This window comes from Gopherus evgoodei, chromosome 10 (genome assembly GCF_007399415.2).
Source record: "Gopherus evgoodei ecotype Sinaloan lineage chromosome 10, rGopEvg1_v1.p, whole genome shotgun sequence".
NCBI lineage: Eukaryota > Metazoa > Chordata > Testudines > Testudinidae > Gopherus > Gopherus evgoodei.
Genome location: NC_044331.1, coordinates 52,094,918 through 52,112,032, shown reverse-complemented (window position 1 = coordinate 52,112,032; position 17,115 = coordinate 52,094,918). Strand labels below are relative to the sequence as shown.

The following is a 17,115-nucleotide window of genomic DNA, read 5'->3' as shown; positions in this document are numbered from 1 at the left end:
GTGCCACCAAAGACCCAGAACAAGCGAAGGACCAGCCCAAGTGCTGCAGAAGACCGGGAGCGCCGCCAGGTGAGTAAAAATTAAAAAGGTGCCTCTAGCCAGGGAAGAGATTCTCACTGGGCGGGGGCGATTCGGGGGAATTGGTGGAATTGGCCTAAAGCTGGCCCTGCCACCAGGTGCATTGCTCACACCCCTGGACCCGGAGGAGCTCGCCTCGCCTCCCTGCAGCCTGTGACCTCCCTGCTCCTGGCGCGGCGGGGGAGCTGGATTCCTGCAGGGATTTCCTGGGGAATGTGGGGAGGTGGGTGGTGGGCCGGGGCTGGGACTGCATTGTGCGCGTCCCTCCCCTGGCTGCGCTGTGTGCCTGCTTCTCTAGCCTGTCCTAGTGCTGCCCTCTAGCCAGGGGAGGAGCTGCTGGGGGGCATGCGCTCAGCTCCCAGGGTTTGGTTCAGCCTTGAAATGGAGAATTTGTCTGAAACTGATCAGCGCTGGTCAATTTCAGACAGCTCCGCAGGGCTGCAATAAATCACGCTGGGAAATAACACCCCCCTCCACAGCCCCCTCCATCCATCCACCCACCCACCATCCCTTCCTCCCTCCCCTCTCTTCCCCTGAAACAGGCGATCACCTCTGATCCGCAGCCTTTTCCTTTCAAACCACTCATTCCCGCCCCCCCCAAAAAAAAAGCCGGAGAAGAGACGCTTCCATCTCCCCGCAGCCCTTGCTCGCTTTGCGTCGCAAGCCCCCTCCCCACCTAGGAGCCTGCCGCCTGGAAGCAGAGACCAGCCCCTCCACCCTCCTTCCCCAGGACGGAGAGACACAAATCCAGCGCTAGAGGCAACGGCAAACATCCCTGATCTCCGGAGCTGCAGATGTGGCGGAGCAGCCGACGGCCCAGACGCTGGGGGTGTTCCAGGGAAAGCAGCTCTTTCTTCTTCCAGGCGAGCTCCGCATCTGCTTCGACTCCTGGGGCCCCGTGGAAACCTGTCCTCCCTGCTTCACCAGTTTGCAGTCTGCTGTGAAAATTCCGGTACGATCCTCCGACACCCTCCTCTATCTCAACCCCCGTAGCAGGCAAGAGACACACAAAGCGGTGAGGAGCAGAGGCTTGTGTCGTCGTCCTCCCCCCGCCCCGGTAGAAAAGGTAAGGGAATCCGCGTTGCCTTCAGTGCACCGGGCTGTGATATTGCCAACTCTTTGTCGTGCTGTTTGCTTGTTGGGGGGGGCGGGGGTTGGCTGGCGGAGTCACTTTCCGTGCAGATTGCAAGAGATTGGTTGCAGATCTCCCCGGATTTTTTGTTCTGGATTGGGGTGGTCTTGGGCTTGATATGGTAGAACTAGTGCAGGGGGGAGCAGGTTGGTAATAACTAGTTTGTATGTTGATTCAGTAGGTGCCGCTCACCTTGTGCTGTTGTGAGACCTCCTATATCCCCCACCTTTATTTTAGATATAAAGCAGAAAACTTCAGCGTGAAAGTCCCCGTCCCCCCAGACATTTCTGGAAACAGCCATCAGTTGCAGCAGGCTGCCTTTATCTGGGGTGGGGGGGGGGCGCGTAGAATTCTGGATTGCGGGAGGAAGTTGTGTGTCATGAACATTCATTAAGTGGAAGCAAACGCTTTGTAGTAAGGGCAGGTTTCAAAGGAACACCCCCCCACACACAACTACCAGTAAACAACTAAACCCCCCCCCCCCCCCACACACACACACCTTCATTTCAGTTTGGGTCTAGGTGCCCAGGGCTGCTGAGATTAGCGAGGGAGTCACCCTCCAGTGAACCTGCCCCTCTCTCTTCCTCTTGGAAGCAGAAAGGACATTTGTTTCTCTGCTTCTGCCAAGCACTTCAGGCGCCCTAGGAGAAAATGCAGGGCAGTATGTATAAAATGGTGCTAACCAGACGCTCCAGCTGGCCAGGGCATTTAGCTGCATGACTTACATGACGCTCCAGACACCACTGGAAGGGAAAATAGCTATTGCAAAGAGAAGGGGCTCGCAAGGGCAGGCCAGGTTTGGGTGTCAATAACTCGGGTCCTCAGCTGGACTGGTTTTGAGCCTTGCAGTTTTCTTATGGCTTGCTAGAGCGCTGCCAACATGCAGGGCGCTCCCCAGCGAGAGTGGACGGGACCCCTGCCCCGCGGCACTTAAAATCAGAGTAGGCCTGAATTTCATTTTGTTGGCTCTGGCAGTGAGTTTCTGGTGCCCGTGAGGGAGCCTGTTCTGGAGTGGAAAATGAATGGGAAGCTGGGCTGGCACCATCTACCTGGCACCTGCAGTGAACTGGCTTTGTCCTTCCAGCAGGTCCCTTTGGTGATGCATACGTGTGTGAGAGCATGGTGGCATGGCTAACTCTGGTGGCTCATGCTTGTCTGTTTTGCCTCCTCCAAGGAGAGATGGAACCCAAGGCAGCTGGGCTGCATGCCCCTTGCTGTAGCACCTGTGCCAACGCGGGCTGGCAGGTTTGTGCAGCCATGTGTGGTCTCTAGTGGCATGTCCAGCTAAGCAGTTTGGTTTGGGAATTCACACGCTGGCACCAGCGGCGGCTTTAGGCATTTTGCTGCCCCAAGCACGGCAGGCAGGCTGCCTTCGGTGGCATGTCTGTGGAGGGTCCGCTGGTCCCGTGGCTTCGGCAGACCTCCCGCAGGCACACCTGTGGGAGGTCTGTCGAAGCTGTGGGACCAGCAGACCCTCTGCAGGCAAGCCGCCAAAGGCAGCCTGCCTGCCGCCCTTGCGGCGACCAGCAGAGCACCCCCAGTGGCTTATTGCCCCAAGAACGCGCTTGGCGTGCTGGTGTCTGGAGTCGCCCCTGGCTGGCACCTCAGGATGTGCAGGTGCCTAGACCCCATGATCATGAGTGTGTTGGGATAATGGAGCCCAGCCATGGCTGGCCACGTGGTTTATAGTGATCTCAGGCTGTGCACTTCTTTGGTCTCTCAAGCTAAGCAGGATCTGCCTTGGCCAAGGTTGGGATGGGAGACATGCAAGGGAGGGACTAGAAGAAGTGGGCTATGGTGTTGCTGGTTCATTAGAGGACACTCTTCAATATGGGCCCAATGCCCTACTTTAGTACAAGGGGGCACTGTGTTGCCATCTGCTGGTCTTTCTGTGCCTGCTTGTTGTTATGGCATGATCTGGTGCTTTGTACCCCAAAAGGGTCATCCTGGCCAAACCCTACCTGGGGTAGCTAAACCTCCTGTGGTAGTTTCATCTGGATAAGATCTTCTCTCCCATTCCCTAAATTAAACTGGAGTGTTGCTGTGCCCTGTTAAATGGCTGCTGGGTTCCCCTCCAGAGGTGGTAGCATTTCAGAGCATTGGCCTGTTAAACCCAGGATTGTGAGTTAAATCCTTCAGGGGGCCACTTAGGGAGCTGGGGCAAAAATCAGTACTTGGTCCTGCTAGTGAAGGCAGGGGGCTGGACTCAATGACCTTTCAGGGCCCCTTCCAGTTCTAGGAGATAGGTACAGCTCCTATTATTATTATTATTGTAGTGGTGGGTGACGTGTTTGGAGTCTTAGGGAGGCAGCAGAAATGAGCAACTCCCTCTGCAAGACTCACTTGAGACTTGCCCTTCACTCCAGGCTGAAATTCGTATCCAACACCACAGTGCTGGACTGAGCACAAGGATGCAGCAGAGGACAGCTGACATTTCTGTAATGTTGTTGTGGTCAGGTCATGCTTCAACCATGAGCCTTTTGGAAATCTCACCCTGGCACGCTCCAGTCTTTAGCTAAAACCCCACAGTCCCCAGACCTCAAAGGTCACCCCCCACCCAGCTCCCCACCCCTATGCCCAGCACCTCCCAGGGAAAAGATATTGAGAATCAATGGCAACAGTTTCTAACTGGGGGGGAGGGGAAGGGAGCTGGCCCGGGTATTGGGGCGGAGATCAGGCAGCAGGGCTGGGGATGGCTGTGCAGTGGGAGTCAAGGAGACAGCAGAGAGCCCCGTGGCTCAGCAAGTGCCTCTCCCCACTGCCCCTTAACAGCTCTGCTCCCTGCCTGCCCAGCCCCGTGTCCCTCTGCACAGCCCAGATTTCTCTGCTCCAGCCCCATCTCATTCTGCTTCTATTATGGACGGATGTTGCCACCAAGCGATACCAATGGGATGACTTCCTATGATGAGAAATACAGATTTTTACAAAAACCTAGAAGATCCCCTCCCCCCAGCCTTTGGTCGCTGACAGGCTGTTGCTGAAGCAGGAGGGTGATTTAGAGACCAGGGCACTCATCCCAGCTCAGCTCTCAGCCCTTGGGCCTGTCACCTCATTTCCCAGGGTAGCACCACGCCTGGCCACCCAAACATAGCTCGCTGCCTTCCAACCAACACACACCCAGCCACGGCACAGCCAGGGCCTCACCAGCACACTCACACGCACAGCCCAAAACGCGAGCACACTCAGCACTGTGCCTCCGTCTGTGGAGAACGTGTGTTCCTCGGGCTGGCGGTGTGATGCAGGGAGCGGGAGGGTGTACTGGGTGCTGGAGCTGAAAGAGGGTCTGTGGTGCAGCTGGTAGGGTGTGAATGTGTTTGCCTAGCATGGCGTATGGGTGGCCAGGTGGGGGAGGGGAGGCTGGGACCGGCGTTTGTGTGGCCAGGCAGGAAGAGGAAGGTGACACGGGTGTTTGTGTGGCCAGGCGGGGGACAGGAGGCTGGTGGGGGAATTTGGGTGGCCAGGCGGGGGACAGGAGGCTGGCGGGGTCATTTGGGTGGCCAGGCAGTGGAGGGCAGGCTGGCTCAGGTGTTTGCATGGGTGGCAGGTGAAGGACCAGAGGGCCCCACCCCCCAGCCTGAGGATCCACACCCCTTCTCCGCCAGAGCTCCCCCTCCCTGTGGTCACCAGCCCCTCTCCCCCAGCCCTGGAGCAAAGGGCAGGCAGTGCGTGGTCCCCCTCTCCTGGCCCTCTAGCACAGGGCAGGCAGGCAGCACACGCCCCTCCCCCGCCCAGCTGCCAAGCACAAGGGAGATGGGCAGCATACAACCCCTCCCCCTGCAGCCCCTGAGCACAGGGAGGATGTGTGGGCAGCACGTGCCCCCCACCCCCCCGACACAGGACAGGCAGCCCCAGTGCCTCCAGCCCACTCCCCCAAGCTGGGGCCCTCCAGCACAGGGCATCCCCAGCCATCCCAAGTCCTGGCCACTCTAGCCCCAGCCCCAGCACGCTGCTTCTCTGAAGAAGAGCAGCCTGCCTGGGCTGGGCCATTGGCGCCAAGCAGGGAAGGGCAAGCAGGGCTTTGGAGAGGAGCGTGGGTGGGGTCACGCCAGGCTGTTTGGGGAGGCACAGGTGGGGGAGGCACAGGGTGTTTGGGTGGCCAGGTGGGGGAGGGTGACATGGGCATTTGGGTGGCTGGGTGGGGGAAGGGAGGCTGGGTGGTGGTGTTTGGCTGGTCGGGTGGGGGAGGTGAGGGTGACTTGGGTGTTTGGGTGGCCAGATGGGGGAGGGGAGGTTGACATGGTCCATAAACATTGGCTTTCCCTGGTGATGTCCTGTCTGTTCCATGATTGCGTTGCTAGGAAATGCGCTGCAGCAACCTGAACTGCAGGTTCACGATGCCCTGTGGTGGTGGGGCCATGTGAGGTGAGCGAGGGACCCCCTGACAAGGTTTGATGGGCATGAGGGCAGGCCAGTAGCTGTGACAGGCCAGCCCCACTGAGTGCTGACAGGCTCAGTGTGTGCCCCACATCTGCATTGAGATTCTTGTCTCCCTCCATCTCCGGGGCCCTGAGTTGGCAGGAGTCCAACTGAGCAGAGCCCAGGCAGAGAGAGAAATCAGCAGTAGGAGGTTCTTGTAACAGGGACCAGCGATCACTTGTTTGTCCCTAGAATGATCACCCAGGTGTATTGGCCATGCAGGGCCTCAGGCAGGTGTAATTTGGAGGTTGGGGGAGTGGGGGATCCATGTCTGAGGGGGGAAAGGAGGAGACCTTTCTCTGGCAGATGGATTTGAGGAAGATGGTGGCTGTCTGACTCTGCTCAGGAGCTTGGGGCATTAGAACAAGTGCTGGTGGAGCTGGGGTAGGTGAAGGGCAGAGGGGCAGGATCTAGTACCACAACAGGCATGGAGTGGGGTGTTTGGGGCTGATCTCCAGGCGTTGCACTTTGAGAAATGTCAGCTAATAAATTCCCCTCCCACAGGGGTCTGATATTCAACTTCTCCCTCTCCCTGGGGTCCTCTGACTTCGGCACCAAGAGCTTGGGAGGCGACTGCATTGAGCCCCGGAGTTCAAACCCTGCCCATGCTGAAATCGCTAGCGTGCGTTGCCTTCGAGAGCCCCCCTCCCCTGCAGAGCCCCTGTCAAGAGCAGGGCCCTACATGGCCTGCTGGGGAGAAGGAGCTGTGCCATGAGTTCTTACCACTCCTAGTCCCGTGGCCCGAGGGTGCCAAGTGGCACTTGCCCGCTGCCATGGTTCAACTCGGCTGGTTTGCTTTGTTGCCCATGTACTGCAGCATGCTGAGCCCCTTCTCCGGTGGGTCACCTGTCCTCCCAAAGCCTGAGCCGGACCTGTCCACCCTCTAGAGTCCCTAACCCCTGTGCTGGGGTGAGAACAGCCCTGATCCTGCCCTCAGGCTGCCCCACTCGTGAACTGGGCCCTGTCTGCAGCAGGTTCTCCTTCCTTGCGTCTCTCCACCTCCATTCCTCACCTCTAAGGCAGGTGCTCAGGGGAGCCAGAGCTCTCTGCATTTGGCTCCCTTCCCAGGGGAAAAGCCACTGGGAAACAAACAGATGGAGTGGAGTAGGCTCTGTGAGCAATCTGGCCCCGTCCCTGCCCCGGGCTCCCTTCTACCCCCAGGCCCAGCAGCCAAGACGAACCGATCCTGCACATCCTGGCTTGCTTGTATCCCCAAGTGCCCACCTTGCAAAGCCCAGGGAGACCCCAGCCTGTCCCATGCCTGCGGGCCCATCCGGGGAGCCGTGTGATGTGGCTCAGCTGAGCGTGCTCTTTGCCACTCCCAAAACTGCCCGGAACTGTGCATTCATTCCCGGCAGGGGGGCAGTAACTGGCTGGCGGAGCCTTTCCCACACTGAAGCACAGGCGTGTCTGCCTTGGTGCTGGACCTGTCCTCTAGCCCTGCCATGGTGCTGAGGGAGGGTTGCCTGCAAAAGCCCTAGCCCCTGGCATTTCTCAGGGCCAGCCTGTCAAGATGCAAAGGGGCAGGGAGCTAGCAGATGGACTGCTGCCCTCGCGAGGCCTCGGCAGACGGCCTCCGTGCCAAGGAGGCTGCGAGCTGCTAAAAGACTCTCTTGTTTGAAAGGCTTATTTTGCAGCTCAGGGCCACGTCCTGCCCAGCAGCCAAGACGAGCCGATCTGGCTACTGTGTGCCAGGGCTGGGGCCATAGGGAGCAGCCACCCGGCCTCCTGATCAGACCACCAGCTGCCAGCCTAGTGCCTGCATGGCCCCCTGGGTAGGACACCCTGGTGGCTGAGGAGAGACGGGTTCCCACTCTTCCCTCTGCACAGGGCCCGTCTTGGGTTAGGAAGGGAAGAGGGGTCTGCAGGGCGTGTCCTGGAGGAGGAGGGACTAAGGGGCATCAGAGGAGGTGGCAGTCCCAGCGTCGGACCCATGTAGCACAGGAATATTCACAGTAACCCACTGGACGGCAGTAGTGCCCATTGTGCCAGGTGCTGCCCAGTGAGAGACCGACTCTGCCCATTGAGCCAGTCAGACAGAGGAAGGATTCTCACCCCACTGGCGAGGTCCGCAGAGATGAAGGGACTTGCTCAGAGTCCCCCAGGAAGCCTGTAGCACAGCTGGGAACTGGATGCAGCTCTCCTGGATTGCCGTCCAGTCATCCTCCCTCTGTATGTGCCAGGGACACTCTGCCCCTGCGACTAGCCACTGCAGGAGTCCCAGCTCCAGCCAGTCTGCAGGCGCTGGGTGCATACACTGGGAGCCGGGCCACCCTGGCAGCTGGCATCACTCTGAACAGCCCGGGGATGTGATGGGGATGTTCCCCTGCCCAGCGTTCAGACGCTTTCTTTCCTAGCTCGGGAGAGATTCTCTCCAGTGTACGGAAAAGACCCTGCACCTCCTCTTACAGCCTCTCCCCTCCCCCAGGCGCCCTAGAGAGGATCTGGCCCATCCGTGGGCCAGCCAGGGCAGTTCTAACAGCATGGCAGGAGGGGCGCAGTGGGGTGGGACACGAACATATCCGGCAACCCCTGATGAAACTCCTGTGGACACATGGGGAAAAGGAGGAGCAGGACGCTGTCAGGTTCACTAGCCGGCCATGTCCTCCTGACAGACCGGCGTTCGCTTTTTCCAAGATGGTCAGGGAGGCAACCCCATGCTCTTTGTGTCCCTAAACCTTCCATTGCCAGAATCTGGGACTGGACAACAGGGGATGGAGCACTCGATAATTGCCCTGTTCTGTTCATTCCCTCTGAAGCACCTGGCACCGGCCTCTGTCAGAAGACAGGATACTTGGCTAGATGGACTATTGGTCTGACCCTGTATGGCCATTCTTACCTTCTTATGGTCAACCCTCTCCCTATGGTTGTAATATTCCTGCTCCTCTGTTACCCAGAGTCTTCCCAGGAAAGCCAAGGGGATGAGGCCTGACTTTCTAATGGAAAAAACAAACAGCAAGCCAACTGACCCTTCCAGGCCGCTGCTCCTCAACAGAAAGACTGGCCCGGGCCCATCCCGTCTCAAGGCAGGGTGCCATGTGACTCCGGCCCAGCTGTTAGAAGTACCATCTGGCTGATCCATGCTGCCTCCTCGTCTGGGCAGCGTATTCCACAGCCTCTTAAGAGCTCTGGGTTCAGTTCCTGTTGCTGCTCTCCTGAATTGTGGGAAGGAGGTTCTGGCTCCTCCAGACCCAGGCTGGGGGCTGGTGGGCAGCCCCAGCACCTCTGTTGATGCTGGTATTGCCATCGCTGGTGGGACGCACGGTGCCCCTCTCACCCTACGGGGCTGCTCATTCAGGCCTCCAGCCCTCCTTTCTCAGGGCAGGATCCTATGATCTCCAGGCCGGGCCCGAGGCTGCAGACCCTCGGGACTCTCTGTGATCCCCTCCGTGGGTCTGAGTTCAGTGCAGCACCTGCTGTCCCATTCTGCTGGGGCAGGGGCAGCCGGTGCCCAGCCAGAGCTCCAAAGGCAAAGTATTGTTTCCTCAGAATGAAAGTATCTAAAACACATGAACCCACTGAGCCGCGTGCGGGCAGGCCTGGCTGGTCTCCTCCTGCAGGGCTGTTTCTGGTTCCAGCCTCCTGACTCTCAGTGAGTCACCCTCTTCCCAGGCCAGGCTGTTTTACTGCTCAGGGCCCTTTGTCTGCTGAACCAGGTCAAACCAGGCCGGGGGCTATTTCCAGGGGTGGAGGAGCGGCTTCAGCTGTTACCTGCTTTGTTCCACTCCTGGGGCTTTGCATTAGTCACACCTAGAGTGACCTGACAGCAAATGTGAAAAATTGGGATGGGGTGGGGGGTAATAGGAGCCTATATAAGAAAAAGACCCAAATATTGGGACTGTCCCTATAAAATCAGGACATCTGGTCACCCTAGTTACACTCCACACTTTCCCCACGGTCATGGCTGCAGGAGGCCTCCCTTATGTGATCCATTTAGCCAGGAATACAATCTCTGCCAGCTCGGCAGTCCATGGATAGTGTTAGCACAACCAGCCTCAAATGCTCCATCTGTCCATCATGGGTGCCGGCTCCGCAGCTCCCCCACCCCATCAGAGAAGCAGGGGAAAGCGTTGGGGTAGATGGTTCCACTTCTATCCCATTTCCCACATCCCTTTTCTCTCCCGGAGCAGCCTGCATGTGAGAACACTGCGTTACCCAGCCACCCCCATCCTCCCCAGAACTCCGTCAGCTCCTGCCTGTGTGGGCTCCCCGGGTCAGGCTGATGTGTCACCATGAGACTAGGGGCACAGTGGCTCTGTCCCCAGCACTGCACAGGGGCTGGCATGTACAGCTGATGTATCTCATGCCTGGTGCCAGACCCCACCTCCCATTTCTGCATCCACTTCCCCCCTCTCTGCGTCCGTTCCCAACCCCAGTGCCCTACCTGGCCAGCCCAGCAGGGCTGTGCAGCAGGTGCCCAGGCACAGCTGGTATGTGCAATCCAACCTGGAGCAGATGGGCTTGTGGCTCCGGGAGCATCTCTCAGTACCCAGGCACTAGGGGCCCAGGTCTCCCCTTTCATGGGGGTCCATGGAACGGGCATGGTTTTCAGCCTCGTCTCCAGAGGAGTGGTTGCTGGGTTCTCCTTTGCTGCTGCCTGGGCTTTTGGCTTGACCGGAGCATCGCCCGTCCATCCACATCCACGCTGGCCTTGCCGTTAGCCTCCCTGCGGGCCATCGCAAGTGCTGCCAGGCGGCTGGAGCATTTCAGGGCCCATCACTCTGCATGTGTTTGTGAGGGTGGAGGCTGCTCTGGTGGGGTGCAGGGTTGGCCCTGGTCTTTGCCCCACTCTCTCTCCCCTGGATACATGGCAAAGTCAGTTCTTTCTCCAGCCAGCTACTTAGGAGGGAGCCTTGATTCCCTCCCCACTCACCTTGCGGGGCTGCGGAGCGATTCCTTCCTGCCTTTGCCCTAGAGCATGAGGGTGGATTGGACCCTGCTTGGGCTCAGAAGAGCCTGCAGAGGCTCCTTGGGAATGGCTTGCCCTCCCTCTCTGAGCCCTGGCACGGCAGAGCAGATGAGGACAGTCCCTGTGTCTTTTGGCCCTTCCCTGTTTCTCCCTTGCTATTTCTGGCCGGCTTCACGATGCAGCTGCGGCTCCACAGACAGCTTGGGGCCGGCCGGCTCCCCGTTGGCAGGAGCCCAGGTGAAGCATTCAGGATGCTGCTAGCTTGTTCTAGACCCCTCCCAGGCCTAGCAGATTCTGCTGCAATGGCGCCTGGGCTGCCCCTGCCCTGGGAGAATGTCAGGCAGGGCTGGACGTGCTCTGGCTCTCCCGGGATATCTGAGAGTATCACGCCTGCAAAGCTGGCAAATGCTCTGCTGTGGGGCAGCCATGTTTGACCTTGAATTGAGGGTATGGATGCTCCCCCACCCGCCATGCACCCGGCCTCTGAGCCCACAGCCAGGCACTGACTAACCTACACCGCCACCCAGGCCTCTTCCTGATGGGACCCAGCTGTGCCCTGAGTCTGCAGCAGCTAATGGCAGCACTTAAGGGCTGGCGCCACGCCCCCACCCCCACCCCAACCCCAGCAGATTGTCTCCCCTGAGAGCAGACAGGTTGGGAGGCTGCTCGGCCTGCTGCTCATGCTTCCCATCTGAGCGGGCAGGGGGGCTGACTGTCCCCTGCCTGGTGGTGGCGTCACTGGTGAGTGAGGGGTGAGGATGGGGAGTACGCAGCCTGGGGCATTCCCAGGTGATCGAGCCGGCATGCAGGATCATGTGTGTGTGTGCAGAGGGGCAGTGGGGATCCAGGCAATGGGCAGGGAAATTGAGGCAGGCGCAGTGCTAGTGACAAGGCAGCCGGGGTGGGAAGAGAGCCCATCCAAGGTCATCTCTACTGATGCTATGCCCCTGTTGCAGGCAGGGGCTCCCTGCCACACTGGTAGCGCGCTGGGGGCGGGAAGGTGGTACTGACCATCCCCTCACCAGGGCAGGTGGCAGCCACTCTTGCTGGCAATCCAGCAGAGACGTTGGGGCCCAGACGGCATTGCTCTGTCTTTAGGTCCTGCAAGAGATGGGCCCACAGTATGGGCCTGCTGCAGCTGCATGCCAGAGAGGGGGGAAGGTGCAGTTGGCTGGGGTTTGTGGCAGAGCACCCCGTGATGTGCATGCAGACTTCACCGTGGGGCCAGCACGGGCTCTGTGGGTCAGTGGGAGCATGACACGAAGCTGGGGGCAGGCACGCTCGTAGGGGAAGCACTGGTTTTAACCTGCGGGGGGCCTGTGTACCACCCCTGCGGAGGAGGCGCTAGGCCATCCTGGGAGGGGCAGGATGGCAGGAGATGGCTGTAGCATCCCAGGCTGGTGATTGGGATCTGCCTAGCAAAGGCCCCTGCCCTATGGCCCTGGGCCACCATGCCCCTGGGCCGCTGGACAGAAGTGAGTGGGTATGAAGGTGGCAGGGCACAGCCAGGCCCAGGAGAAGGCCAATGGGGATGAGACTGCTCCCCGATCCCCTCTTTTGCACCCACATTCCAGAGTAGGGTGTGAGGCCAGCAACTGCCTGGCTCAGTGGGCTCAGCCTGCGCTGGCTGGAGTGTTCTGGTAGCTCCCCCAATGCACTTTTAGGGGTTCCCCAAGGGTCCGCGGTGACTCCCTAGCACCTGCTCACAGAGGGAGTGAGCGCTGGCAGAGCCTACCAGGGGAAACTCCCCAGCTGCTGGCACCATGGGCGCTCTGCTTCGGGCTCCATGAGCCCTGCTCATGCCCCCCATATGAGCGGGCAGGGGGCTCATATGGGGCTCTTTCCCAGGGTGGGCCAACAATGTACACAGCCCACCTGAGTGCCCCTCCCATGTCTCCTGGACGTGCACACCCGCTCGCTGCACCCCACTTCTCCACTTTCCCCTCCGTTCAACATGCTCCTGAGCTGAGCAGAGATGTGAAGTTGATTAATAGAGCCCAAGATAAAGCTCCGAATGAAAGCAAGCGCACAGATTGCAGATTGGGTTCCGGGTCAAAGAAAAGCACTGGCCATAATGCAGCCTATGCTTGTTACCAGGTGACTTTCCTGGCAAAGTCAGGCCTTGCAGCGCCTGTCCAGTCCAGAGAGCCCGGATCCCTGCTTCGTGAGCCCCCCACTGGCAGAGCGGCTCCTCCTGTGCCAGATAGCAGCTTGGGTGAGTTCTGCTGCCTTTAACAGTTCCAGGCCATTGGTTCTTAGCCCCCCTTAGAGAACCCTCCAGGGACTAGTTTGTCTTTGGGGAGGCTGAGGCGATGAGCTCATTTCCATCAAGATCCCCCATGTGACATCTCGTTAGAACATTCCCTGGTGCTCGTGGGGTCATAGCTGGGCCCTGTGGTGAGGCCAGGCTGGGCTGCAAAGAGAGACTCTCGTTCCGTGGCATCTCTTGAAGCCCCTCTCTGTTCCCAGCCAGATCCCCCCTGCAGAGAGGGGTGCCCACTGCCCAGTGTGCTCCTGCCAGGGGGCATGGAGGAAACTGGCCAGCAAAACAGCCCTCAGTGCACTAGGAACCTGGTGATAACATCTGTCTCCATGGCCCGGCAAAACCAGAACTCCTGCTTATCTTCCATGCACCCAAGAGCAAGCAGCGCCCAAGAGCCCTTTGACTACTCCCGGCCCCTCAGCTTGGGCAGCAGTGGAAGGCAACTGGCACGCTGGGGCTGTCCTTGCTCACTGGGCAAAGAGGTAGGGCTTTGTAGGACCCAGGAGCAGGCACGACCCTGCTTTTACACCCCAGCTGTACACCAGCGCCTCCTAGTGCCACACAGGGGCTTCTGCACAACACTGGCTCCTGCGGAGAGCCTGTCTGCCAGCCCTGCGGCCCTTGGGTTTGCCTTGATGAATTGTACCGCGGTACTGGTCAGTCTCGCCTGACGGGGTGATCTGATGAGCTCCCAGTCCCTGGGGGCTGGAACACAGGGAGCCCCTCCGAGCCCCGGTGTGGGCACTCCAAACCACAGGCTGCTTCTGAAAATGGTGCCCACCAGGCTAGCGATCCCTGGCGCCCATGCTCTGAGTTGTGGCCCGGAGGGATTCCTGGCTCATGTGTGCGTGATTCCCTCCTGCCATAGCCACAGCTCAATCTCCTTTGTTTCCTGGGGTGTGGCCTGTGCCCAGTGGGGAGTTCTTGTGCCATGGGAGGAGATTGGGACCCACACAGAGTCCTGTGCTGCGTGTGTGTGGGCAGGGTCCGATACTGCTCTCAGTGCCCCGTATGACATCTCTGTGTGGCTACAGCTGGCCTGCACCTAGGCCCATGTAATGGACACACCTGTCTTGGGACAAACCTGGGAACCAAGGCACTGCTGGCCTGGAGTGCCCAGAGAGCCACTTTTTGCAAGAGCTGGGGTGTTAGCTGGAGCATGCTGGCTCCTTAGCTTCCCTGTCACTGCCTGCCCTACGCTGGGAAGACGAGTTGCTGTCTGCTGTTAAAACAGCTGCCCCGTCCCAGCCCAGAGGTGGCTGCATTTCAATGGGGGCTGAATTGATTTCTGTACAATCATGATTTTGCCCCAATGCTTTGGGGAAGAACCCAATGTGGCAGCTGAGCAGGATTCGGGTCATTAGAGGTGCTGCCAGGCTGCAGACGCTGATATCTGCCCTCCCCATCCCCTGTGCTGCCCTCAAAGCCTGCGATCCCCAGCCCTTGTAGACCACGTTATGGGTTCACAGGCATACAGCTGGGTTGCCAGAGCGCAGGCTCCTGTGAGTGGGTTTGGATCAGGGAGGATTCAGCACCCGAGGCTCTTGGATGGAAGAGTGGTGATTTCCGGGGCAGCCCCTGCAGGTGACACCAACTTGCTGGGGGAGCAGGATGCCCATGTTTGGCACAGGGAAATGCCCAGCCCTCCTCCTCCACAGCCACTGGCGCTTTCCCCTGGAGCAGTGCTGTGATTTCCTGGGGATCACAGCAACTTCCGCACGCTCCCTTGTCTTGGGGGGACCCCTGGAGAGAATCACAGTCTGTAGGGCCTCTGGAGAGCCTGCCAACCCAGGGCAGTGCTAGGCTCCATTGCCAACTACATGGAGGCTGTTGGGTGGCCCGACTGTCCTGACCTGGATCAGAACTGGCAGCCTCAGTCCCCCAGGGCTTGGCCATCCAGCACACAGCAGGCACTGACATTTCAAAGCAGCCAGACGCAGGGTGTATACAGCTCAGAGGAGGGACCAGGACACGTGGGGGAAGGGATGTCTCTCCCCCAGGTGATTGAGCCACCTTAGCACCTGGACTGCCCTGCCCCTGCCACCTACCCTGTGCCCATAGACGTGGCACGGCCAGACCAGCTTGCGCCATTGCCCCATTTTTACATGTCTGGCTCCTCGTTTGTTACATCTGTCTGAAGGAGGGGTGTGGATCTCAGGACGCCTGAATCCAAAGCCACCTCTGGGTCTGGACTGGAGGGCAGCGGCAGAGCTGAGAGCCCAGGGCTGGGCTAGTGGGGGGCTGTGGGTCAGGAGTGAGGGGCATTGGCACAGCTGGGCAGGGAACCCAGGGCTGAGGTAATGGTGGTTGTGGGTCAAGAGTGAGGGGCATCGGCAGCACCTAGCTGTGCTCTGCCCCGGGCCGTGCTCTGGGCCCCCCAGCCTGCCCCTGCTGCGGCAGGCATGGCAGGCCGCGATGTCTGGGGGGCAAGGCAGGGCGGCTCTTGCTGTTCCGGTTCCTCTGGATTCGAGGAAGGTTTGTTCCCAGGAATTTTTTGCTTCGGGGCCAGTTTGGTTTGGCAGCTGCTCGCTCACTCGGGAGTAGTTTCTTCCGCGGTTCGAAGCCCTTTCCCAGCCAGCGGGCCCCACCCATGCTGGCTCCCAGTAGCAGCTCAGGAATCTAGGATGAGGCCAGCCGGCTGGGGAGAATGGGTGGGGGAAGGCTGTCAGCTCCCCCTCCCCCTTGCCCTACGCCTTGCCCTGGCGTGCAGGCTCTGGGCCCCCAGCCAAACCCCTGGCCTTTGCTCAGGCCTCCTGTCAGCCTGCCCCTGCAGGGTGGAGCTGGGGCCCCATTCGGATGGGGCGGGAAAGCCGCCAACGCCTGGGCTGGGGGGAGTGAGTGGAGCAGCTGGGTCAGGTAGGGAGGGGCTGGGAGTGGGACCGGCCCTGGCAGCTACCTGGGTTCTCTTCCCCTCCTAGCCAGTTGCCCCCTGTTTGAAGGAGCTGCCCCCAGGGCATTGCCTGGTCTTCCCCAGTCCCAGGTAGCCTGTGCTCTCAGCAGCACCCCTTGCTGGCTCCATGAAGCTGGGAGCAGATTGGGGTGGGTGGGAAGGGTAGACAGGGTGTGTATGGAGGGCAGCAGGTGTCCAGCTCACAGCTGGCCCATCCATCCCATCATTGGTGCTGCATGCATTGAGTTCCTAGCAGCCTTTTGTGTGACTCCCACCCCGGGGCAACCCTGGTCCCTGGGCCGGCTGCTTCCTGTTCACGGCGGGTTCAAGCCGCTTACCCTCGCAGGGGACGGGCTCCAGGCTCTGATAGGCCTTGGCTGTCCCCACCTCAGAGCCCCCTGCCCCCGCTGGCTCTGGGCTGGCACCGGGGGCGGCTCTAGGCATTTTGCCGCCCCAAGCACGGTGGGAGGCAGCCTTTGGCGGCGTGCCTGCGGGAGGTCCCCGGTCCCACGGATTTGGCGGCAGCCTGCGGGAGGTCCGCCAAAGCCGCGGGACCAGCAGACCCTCCGCAGGCATGCCGCCAAAGGCAACCTGCCTGCTGCCCTCACAGTGACTGGCAGAGCGCCCCCCATGGCTTGCCACCCCAGGCACGCGCTTGGCGTGCTGGTGCCTGGAGCCGCCCCTGGCTGGCACCAAAGCTGTGCCACCAGAGGCTGATGCGGCAACACGAGGGGTGCGGCCCCACCCCATTTGATACCTGCTGGGCATGGTGGAGCCCAGCACTGGGATTCCCTGTGCCATCAGCCTGTCTGGCCGGCGTGCGGCCCTTGGGGGTCCTACAGGCATGGGTGCTGGGGGCAGGCTGGGCATTGCCAGTCCTGCCCCTGCTGCCTCCCCGGGGCTGGCAGCAGGGTCCCACCTGTCCATGGGGCTCAAGCCAGGCTCTAAAGGCAGGCTGACCTCACTCTGCCCTGTGCTGCCATCGCCCTGTCCTTGCTGTGCCCTGCCTTTACTCTCCCCTCGCCCTGCCCTCACCCTGTCCTACTCACTGCGCTGGGGCCTGACCCAGGAACCTCTGAGCATGAGGGAAATGCAGCCAGTGCCTGGGGACCACGCTGGGGCACTGCGGGAAAGTGGCTGCTGGGCCCCTTGGCAGATGCGAGAGAGAGAGAGTGTGTGTGTGTGTGTGTGTGTGTGGAGGGGTGAGACCATGTGCAGGATAGGGGAGTGAGGGCAGATATGTGAGGCTGTGGGGGTTCTGGGGTTGCAAGGTGTGAGTGAGGGGCTGTGATCCTGGGGGCTGACTGTGCCCTGAGCAGGAATGGCTGTTTTTTGCTGCCCCAAGCACGGCAGGCAGGCGGCTTTCAGCGGCACGCCTGCAGGAGGTCCACTGGTCACGCGGACTCGGTGGCTTGCCTGTGGGAGGT

General features: G+C 60.2%; 1 protein-coding gene across 2 annotated transcripts in view; it reads left to right on the top strand.

Moving 5' to 3' along the window:
* Positions 1–426: 426 nt before the first annotated feature.
* GLIS2 (GLIS family zinc finger 2) overlaps positions 427–17,115 on the top strand; it is a 34,408-nt gene continuing 17,719 nt past the window's right edge. For both annotated transcript variants that reach the window (XM_030578952.1, XM_030578951.1), the window contains exon 1: positions 427–1,144. The gene's annotated coding sequence lies outside the window, so the exon portion shown is untranslated. The remainder of the gene's footprint in view (positions 1,145–17,115) is intronic.